Source organism: Lissotriton vulgaris, unplaced genomic scaffold (assembly GCF_964263255.1).
Source record: "Lissotriton vulgaris unplaced genomic scaffold, aLisVul1.2 SCAFFOLD_3067, whole genome shotgun sequence".
In the NCBI taxonomy this organism is placed as follows: Eukaryota; Metazoa; Chordata; class Amphibia; order Caudata; family Salamandridae; genus Lissotriton; species Lissotriton vulgaris.
In genome coordinates, this window is record NW_028246132.1 from 244,791 (window position 1) to 255,000 (window position 10,210).

The 10,210-nt window shown below is 47.1% G+C and overlaps 1 pseudogene; it reads right to left on the minus strand.

The window, feature by feature from the left end:
- Positions 1-8,393: 8,393 nt before the first annotated feature.
- On the minus strand, positions 8,394-9,673 carry LOC147666133 (28S ribosomal RNA; annotated as a pseudogene).
- Between the last annotated feature and the right edge of the window lie 537 nt (positions 9,674-10,210).

Genomic DNA, 10,210 nt, shown 5'->3' on the forward strand with positions numbered 1-10,210 from the left:
GCGATTAAATGGAACAAATTACCACTTGAACTGCGTCTTGAGCCCTCAGAGACTAGGTTCCGGTCTAAACTCAAAACCCACTTATTTGTCCAGTAGCTGGTCCGTCTCCCCTACTTTTGGATCCTGTTGTAGCCATCTCACTATAGCGCGGGGACATGCCGGGGCGCGTAACCAGGCGCTTTATAAGCTTCCCTATTATTATTATTATTATTATTATTATTATTATTATTATTATTATTCTACCTTTTCACTACTGTGTTTCCCTTAGTATGGTAGAGGGAGGGGTACCACACAGTCACACCCAATTTTCTCATGGTGACTTTACAAGCCTTAGAGGCGAATGCCGTCCCCTGGTCCAAATGCAATGTGCCAACTACATAAGTCCAGATGAAGACTTGCAAGTCTTTAAAAACAGTTTGAGCATCAGCTGGTTAAATACTAGCCAAAGTCCAGTCTGAAATTAAAAGAGGTGTCTCCTGTGGCCATGTGACGGTTGAACCCTTCACCTGCTGGCAGATGTTGCATTTAAGGATGAGGTCCCTAATCAGTTTATAACGACCTGGCCATCAATAGCATTGCTGCAGTAGTGAAATTATAGCCACTACCCCTGCATGTGCAGATGCTACACCCTAATGTGCTGCTATGATCAAACCAAAAGTGTTATCTGAATTTGGTATTAATCTATCCCCCACTCCAGAAATATGACCAAAGGGTATGTTTTGCACACTTAAGATTTATGTGTACTTCACAGGAAAGCCTTTTGGTAGATGTGTGCCTTCGTGTGCAGTGTTGACAGCTATCATGATGTCTCTAACTACTCAGGTACTTGAACAAGTAATCGCAGAGACAGCAGTAGTTAGCACTGTTGCTTTTGTGGCTTCATCAACTATTGAATTCCCTGCAATGTGTATACCTACGTGCTGATGACTCAAAGTGTGAATCACATGAGTCTGTGGAAAGCATTCTTTCAGCTTGGCCACATGCCCCCCCCAAACAATTTCTGCTTAATGGTGTACCCTTTTGAATCTCTGAATCCATTTTGGCTCCAATAGTGTAGATACTTGAGACAATATGATAGTGACCGGATGACTGGGTAAAAATTGCGCCAAGTTGAAAAATAGTAAATAGCACTCCAAGAGAGATACTCAAAGGATAAGGTAATGGTCATCCACCATTAACCAACCAGTAGGAAAAATGATCTCTACCTCCTAAACAAAAACAAATATATCCTGAGCTTAAATCCATACAAGTAAATGTCCTTATTAAATCAGAACAAAATAGACAATCTTCTTTTCATTTTTCATTTACTCTTCAGTATTCAAAAACTTGGTCCTAGCCAACATGTGTTTCGTCTTTCTTGGTGTAAACCATAGATTTCGTCAGGGCTGCCAAGAATTAGAACTCTTTACTAACAGAAAGCGAGCAAGAAGTAAATCGCAATGGAAAGATTTCTCAAGGTCAATGTATTTGTAAAAGCAAAATGTTCATGAGGTAAGGTGTGGCCTCTCCATTAATATCTCCAATCACAAACTCATCTGTATTCAGTCTGTGTCATTAACGATGTTCTCTCATGGGAAAAACCGCCGTGTTTGAGACAATATTACAAATTGCACACAATCAATTTGGGGAATTCAAGATTCGTATTCTCCAGTGCCAGAATAAGAGCCCTCAGTTTTGCCAGATGTGCTGTGCAATCACCAATCACCAAGTAACTGTGTGCATGTCTTCTCAGGGTGGAATTCTCCATCCTGCATGTTCCCTTTTATGGCTGCATACGCTGCAGAATGGTGCTTTGTCTCTACTGCAGGCTGGACAGAACCTTCAATATAGCTGATGTACTCCTACTGATCAAGAGGCATGACTTCATTAGGCATAAACAGCTCATGAATATATTGCAGGAATGCTTGTCGGTGTAATCTACATCTGTTGCAGTGAGAGAGTTGGCCCACTGTAACCATCTTAGATGTAATTCTTTAACGTTAGGGACGCTTGCTTATGTGAGAGCCTCAGTTATTTGTTTCCCTTGAGCCAATGCTCTCTCTTTCACCACAACAGTCTGTACCGCCATAAGAATCTTTTCTGTTGTTACAAAGCGTATCTCGGCATTGGTGTATGCGATTGATATGCAATTGGTACAGTGGTACCCTCATTGAATGTAATATAGGTATACCTTGACAACACCGCAACGATCTGGGTCACCAAGTTTGTAGTATTTTCACATGTGTGTAAGTGTTTTGAAGCTGGCATGTCAGCTTGTACTGAACCTAAGATCTGTGTCTGTTCAGTTGTCCATGTGTCCCTAAAAAGTCTGGATGTATTAAGTTATAGAGTGGTTTAACCAGTTCTGCGAAATCAGGAATGTGTGTTCTACAAAATGTAGAAATCCCAAGTTTCTTCAGTGAGTTTGGTGATTGTAACAGCACACACGTCTTGAAGAGGAGTGTCACAAGGCTTTTACCTTAACTTGACAGCTTATATCCCAGAAACAGGACATTGAGTTGGGCAATTTTTGACTTCTTAATATTAAATGTGTAGCCCATGTGAGCAAACCCCAAGATTATGCTATCTACTCTTTTCAAGTGTGTAGTTCGGTCATCATCCATCAAATACATATCATTGACATAGGACAATGCCTGTTCATCAACTTCTTGTAGGAGTTCTGTAACTCAAACTGGGAACAATCCAGGGCAATTTGCATACCCCTGGGGTGAAAAGCAGAACTGCTGTTGAGAACACATCACGGAAAAGGGGGTCAAATACCTACTTCCAAATGCTATATTTGCTGAACAAGTCCATTAAAGATATGTAGTGTAGTTTTCTATTTGTTGCACAATATATCATTTATTATTGCTGCGCTGTGTGTATTCTGTCTGCCAATGTTTTTGGAGCTGTGAAATCCCTCCTCTGTGGCTTGTTTACAAAGGCCTTGGGGTATGGACCACAGTCTCTCCAACAGGAGGAATAAATAGGACTTTTCCCAGTTCACATGCTACCCAGGCTATGTTCCAAATAGGTGGGAGATATGTAGAAGTTGCTTGCATAGAGTGATATACTTTAGCCACATTCAGTGTCCCATCTCTACCCCATTACTTTTTATCATGTCACCAGAGGCTTCAACGCCACTGGAGAGCATTGGGTTGAGTGGACATGCTTATCTAGTCTCCTTCCCTAAATGAAAAGTCTGAGACTGTATTCCATAGTAGTTCTACCCACTGTCTGAACACTTACCCAAACCCCAATATTTCGAGTACACCAAACATGCAAATCCACTTGAAAGAGTCAAATGCCACTTTAGCTTCTAAGGACAGACCCCCGTTGTCTCCAATACTTGTTCAGTGTAATACAATTGATTTAGCCTAGTCCCTCTATTGAGTATAAAGCATGACTGGTCAGAGTGTACCAGGTCTGTAACCAACTGTTTGAGTCTCATGGCTAAATTATTTGGTAGTATTTTAACTTTTGTGTTGATGGCACATGATTACCAGCCCAGAACACCATACTCACCTGGGCCCATAAAACATTCATACTTTGAACCAGTAATCAAATTTCCACCTGCCTATCAGACGTTTGTTCACTTTATTAGGATTTATACCTGTACACCATTACTTACCAAATACTTGTCACTTATACTCTAATTCCTAGTTCTGATGGATCAAAAGGTGTTAGGTAGAAAATTAACACTTTATCTTTGCAATATTTTGTGAGTCGAGTACCAAAACAGAGAAACTAAGGAGTTTTCAAGTGAGAAAATAAATATTAAAGCAAACATCTAAAAAATTTACTTTTAGACATTGGTACCTGGGAAGGGTGAGAAAGGGAAACAGTAGAAGGACATACCACACAGATTATATTTACCTAGATTGGTGCAAGGACCAACCCCTGGCCAAGGGCTGGGACAAGAAAGTTGGGCTCCCGACTAATCAGGTGCTAACAGGTCAGGACAGGTGCAGGACAGGACAGGTAACCTCCCCTAACTGCAACACCAGCATCACACCCCTCTCTACAGCTACTCTCATTCCCTTATAGATGACAGAGTCTTCTCCCTCAGTAATCTCCTGATTCTTTATTCAGAGTGCTCGACCAGCCCTCTGAGCTCTGCGGCCTCCACGATTCTTCATCAGCCTATGTTGGGTTAGTGACAGGTCTGTGACAAGTCGAACAATCTAACTAACTAAACCTACCTTAGTTATACCATTTTCCAGGGTATGTACCTCCCCCAAATGTTGGAAAATATGTCTATTCCCTTCATTTGATTGGACAAAAGATGACGAGAGGTCATCACTAGGGGTGGGCAAAAAACTCCGCTCTGACAGCGTAGTGGATGAAGCCAGCCACACCTGCTCCCCGGGCCCGGTCCAAGCTTCCGAACTCTATCCAGGCCGGGGAGAGCCTCCCCGGGCCCCGGTGGAGCCCTGTCCCCAGCGCCCAGACCCTCTGATGGCTTGCTGGACGGGGGCCTCTCGCACCCCAGGCCGGCAGGACAGAGCTCAAGCCCCGGTCCCGGTCCCACCTTCCGAACCATAGCCAGGCCGGGGAGAGCCTCCCCGGGCCCCAGTGGAGCCTCGTCCCTAGCGCCCAGACCCTCTAATGGCTTGCAGGACGGGGGGGCTCACGTACCCCGGGCCGGCCAGATGGACGGAGCTCAAGCCCAGGGCACGGTCCCACCTTCCGAACCCTAGCCAGGCCGGGGAGAGCCTTCCCGGGACCCGGTGGAGGCCCGTCCCCAGCGCCCGGATCCTCTGATGGCTTGCAGGACGGGGGGCTCACGCACCCCGGGGCTGGCCAGACAGAGCTCAAGCCCCGGGCCCGGTCCCAGATTCCGAACCCTAGCCAGGCTGGGGAGAGCCTCCCCGGGCCCCGGTGGAGCCCCGTCCCCACCGCCCGGACCCTATGATGGCTTGCAGGAAGGGGGGCTCACGCACCCCGTGGCCGGCCGGACGGAGCTCTGCCCGGGAGCAGCGGGCCATCTGGTCACTCTACTGACCCGCAAGGGATGGTGGCCCCCGTCCTCTCACCCCGGTGGTGGATAATAGTGAGAAGAGACAAGTAACAATTGAGGATACCACATGGCCCACTGTGTAGAACGGGCCACATGACAGAGTTGATGAGATCTATTGACACCAATCTCTTGTTTTGCGCTAAAAGTACAGTTCTGGTACCTTCAACAGCCAGGACAGGCACAAGCACTCTTTCAGATGGCCCAAACTCTTTTTTATCCACAGTTTTCTCTCTGACCTATTTACCAATTGTGGGGATCTAGTGGCAGTGTGTTTTATTTGAACGGTCCTTTGCACGTCCCAGAAACTGTTCAATTGTACAATTTATATCAAATATTGTTTCTGCCACCTCTGTGCTCAGACTGTTGAAGTCGGGTACCCACATCTTAATCCCAAACAGAATCTCATAGGGAGTCCATACACCCAGGGAGTTTCTAGGCAGGTTGTTCAAAGCTCTTTGGACCCCATATAGGTGATGGACCCAACTACGACCTGAGTCTAGTACCCTTGATGTTAAACCCTGATTTAAGTCTCGGTTCTACCTTTTCACTACTGTGTTTCCCTTAGTATGGTAGAGGGAGGAGTACCACACAGTCACACCCAATTTTCTCATGGTGACTTTGTAAGCCTTAGAGGCGAATGCTGTCCCCTGGTCCAAATGGACTGTGCCAACTACATAAGTCCAGATGAAGACTTACATGTCTTTAAAAACTGTTTGAGCATCAGCTGGTTAAATACTAGCTAAAGTCCGGTCTGAAATTAAAAGAGGTGTCTCCTGTGGCCATGTGACGGTTAAACCATTCACCTGCTTGCAGATTTCCCATTTAAGGATGTGGTCCCTAATCAGTTTATAAACACCTGATCATCAATAGCATTGCTGCAGTAGTGAAATTATAGCCACTACCCCTGCATGTGCAGATGCTACACCCTAATGTGCTGCTATGATCAAACCAAAAGTGTTATCTGAATTTGGTATTATTCTATCCCCCACTCCAGAAATATCACCAAAGGATATGTTTTTGCACACTTAAGAGTTATGAGTACTTCACAGGAAAGCCTTTCGGCAGATGTGTGCCTTCGTGTGCAGTGTTGACAGCCATCATGATGTCTCTACCTACTCAGGTACTTGAACAAGTAATCGCAGAGACAGCAGTAGTTTTAGCACTGTTGCTTTTGTGGCTTCATCAACTGTTGAATTCCCTGCAATGTGTATACCTAAGTGCTGATGACTCAAGGTGTGAATCACATGAGTCTGTGGCAAGCATTCTTTCAGCTTGGCCACATGCCCCCCAAACAATTTGTGCTTAATGGTGTACCATTTTGAATCTCTGAATCCATTTTGGCTCCAATAGTGTAGATACTTGAAACAATATGATAGTGACCGGATGACTGGGTAAACATTGCGCCGAGTTGAAAAATAGTAAATAGCACTCCAAGAGAGATAGCTCAAAGGATAAGGTAATGGTCATCCACCATTAACCAACCAGTAGGAAAAAGGATCCCTACCTTCTAAACAAAAACAAATATATCCTGAGCTTAAATCCGTACAAGTAAATGTCCTTATTAAATCAGAACAAAATAGACAATCTTCTTTTCATTTTTCATTTATTCCTTAACTTGGTCCTAGCCAACACGTGTTTCGTCTTTCTTGGTGTCAACCATAGACTTCGTCAGGGCAGCCAAGAATTAGAACTCTTTACTAACAGAAAGCGAGCAAGTAGTAAATCGCATTGGAAAGATTTCCCAAGGTCAATGTATTTGTAAAAGCAAAATGTTCATGAGGTAAGGTGTGGCCTCTCCATTAATTTCTCCAATCACAAACTCATCTGTAGTCAGTCTGTGTCATTAACGATGTTCTCTCATGGGAAGAAATGCTGTGTTTGAGACAATAATACAAATTGTACATAATCAGTTTGGGGAATTCGAGATTCGTATTCTCCAGTACCAGAATAAGAGCCCTCAGTTTTGCCAGCTGTGCAGTGCAATCACCAAGTGACTGTGTGCATGTCTTCTCAGGGTGGAATTCTCCATCCTGCATGTTCCCTTTTATGGCTGCATACGCTGCAGAATGGTACTTTGTCTCTACTGCAGGCTGGACAGAACCTTCAATATAGCGATGTACTCATACTGATCATGAGGCATGACTTCATTAGGCATAAACTGCCCATGAATATATTGCAGGAATGCTTGTGTTTGTAATCTACAGCTGTTGCAGTGAGAGAATTGGCCCACTGTAACCATCTTAGATGTAATTCTTTAACGTTAGGGACGCTTGCTTATGTGAGAGCCTCAGTTATTTGTTTCCCTTGAGCCAATGCTCTCTCTTTCACCACAACAGTCTGTACCGCCATAAGAATCTTTTCTGTTGTTACAAAGCGTATCTCGGCATTGGTGTATGCGATTGATATGCAATTGGTACAGTGGTACCCTCATTGAATGTAATATAGGTATACCTTGACAACACCGCAACGATCTGGGTCACCAAGTTTGTAGTATTTTCACATGTGTGTAAGTGTTTTGAAGCTGGCATGTCAGCTTGTACTGAACCTAAGATCTGTGTCTGTTCAGTTGTCCATGTGTCCCTAAAAAGTCTGGATGTATTAAGTTATAGAGTGGTTTAACCAGTTCTGCGAAATCAGGAATGTGTGTTCTACAAAATGTAGAAATCCCAAGTTTCTTCAGTGAGTTTGGTGATTGTAACAGCACACACGTCTTGAAGAGGAGTGTCACAAGGCTTTTACCTTAACTTGACAGCTTATATCCCAGAAACAGGACATTGAGTTGGGCAATTTTTGACTTCTTAATATTAAATGTGTAGCCCATGTGAGCAAACCCCAAGATTATGCTATCTACTCTTTTCAAGTGTGTAGTTCGGTCATCATCCATCAAATACATATCATTGACATAGGACAATGCCTGTTCATCAACTTCTTGTAGGAGTTCTGTAACTCAAGCTGGGAACAATCCAGGGCAATTTGTATAACCCTGGGGTGAAAAGCAGAACTGCTGTTGAGAACACATCATGGAAAAGGGGGTCAAATACCTACTTCCAAATGCTATATTTGCTGAACAAGTCCATTAAAGATATGTAGTGTAGTTTTCTATTTGTTGCACAATATATCATTTATTATTGCTGCGCTGTGTGTATTCTGTCTGCCAATGTTTTTAGAGCTGTGAAATCCCTCCTCTGTGGCTTGATTATAAAGGCCTTGGGGTATGGACCGCAGTCTCCCCAACAGGAGGAATAAATAGGACTTTTCCCAGTTCACATGGAACCCAGGCTATGTTCCAAATAGGTGGGAGATATGTAGAAGTTGCTTGCATAGAGTGATATACGTTAGTCACATTCAGTGTCCCATATCTACCCCATGAGTAGACCATCACTTCTTATCATGTCACCAGAGGCTTCAATGTCACTGGAGAGCATTGGGTAGAGTGGACATGCTTATCTAGTCTCCAATTTTCAAGGACCAGCAAGAGCTCACCGGACGCCGCCGGAACCGCGTCGCTTTCCAAGGCTCGGGCCGCTCTCTCGGGGCGAACCCATTCCAGGGTGCTCTGCCCTTCACAAAGAAAAGAGAACTCTCCCCGGGGCTCCTGCCGGCTTCTCCGGGATTGTTTGCGTTACCGCACTGGATGCCACGAGGGCGCCCATCTCCGCCACTCCGGGTTTGGGGATCTGAATCCGTCTCCCTTTCGATCGGCCGAGGGCAACGGAGGCCATCGCCTGTCCTTTCCGAACGGCGCTCGCCCATCTCTTAGGACAGACTGACCCATGTTCAACTGCTGTTCACATAGAACCCTGCTCCACTTCGTCCTTCAAAGTTCTCGTTTGAATATTTGCTACTACCACCAAGATCTGCACCTGAGGCGGCTCCACCCGGGCCCTCGCCCGGCTTTCATGCTCACCGCCCTCCTACTCATTGAGGCTTAGCCCCCGCAGCTCTCGGCGCCGGCGACGGCCGGGTATGGGCCCGACGCGCCATCCATTTTCAGGGCTAGTTGATTTGGCAGGTGAGTTGTTACACACTCCTTAGCGGATTCTGACTTCCATGGCCACCGTCCTGCTGTCTATCTCAACCAACACCTTTTCTGGGGTCTGATGAGCGTCGGCATCGGGCGCCTTAACCGGGCGTTTGGTTCATCCCGCAGCGCCAGTTCTGCTTACCAAAAGTGGCCCACTAGGCACTCGCATTCCATGCCCTACTTCACGCCAGCGAGCCGGGCTTCTTACCCATTTAAAGTTTGAGAATAGGTTGAGATCGTTTCGGCCCCGAGACCTCTAATAATTCGCTTTACCAGATAAAACTGGGGGCTCCGAGCACCAGCTATCCTGAGGGAAACTTCACAGGGAACCAGCTACTAGATGGTTGGATTAGTCTTTCGCCCCTATACCCAGGTCGGATGAACGATTTGCACGTCAGGACCGCTACGGACCTCAACCAGAGTTTCCTCTGGCTTCACCCTGCCCAGGCATAGTTCACCATCTTTCGGGTCCTATCACGCACGCTCATGCTCCACCAGCCCGAGGGAGCGGGCGAGACGGGCCGGTGGTGCGCCCGCCGCTGGAAGCGAGGCGGGATCCCACCTTAGCCGGCACGCGATCGCCCTCACCTTCATTGCACCACAGGGTTTCGCTCAGCCCTCTGACTCGCACACGTGTTAGACTCCTTGGTCCATGTTTCAAGAGGGGTTGGGTGGGTACCAGACATTGCCGCAGACCCCTGGCGCCCAGCATGGGTCACCCTGCCCAGCGGCGCGACGAGGTCGGGAAGCACTGAGAACAGTCCGCCCCAGTCGACAGTCGCGCCAGGAGCAGAGGGCCCCGTCCCCCCTTCAACCACCCTGGCGTGCCCCGAGGGGTGGCCTGGGACAGGTGCCCGTGGGAGGGCGCGGAGGTGGTCGAATCTCCCTCGGCCACGCAGACACGGCAAAGCTGCTGCCAGGGGGGCTGTAACACCCTCAGCCAGAGCGGAGGGCCACCCTGAAGCCTTACCAGCCGACCCGGAGCCAGTCGCGGTGCACCGCCATGGAGGAAATGCACCCTGCGTGGAGGAAATGCACCCTGCACCCTTTTGCCCATGTCGGAGGCACCGGAAGGGAAGAGCCAGGTGGCTCCCCATCCTGCACGCCTCCCACCAAGAGGAGCCGGGGTCCCCTCGCAGGCCCTCTGCCCCTTCTCTACCAGGCCGCCCTGCCACGAGAGAAGGGCA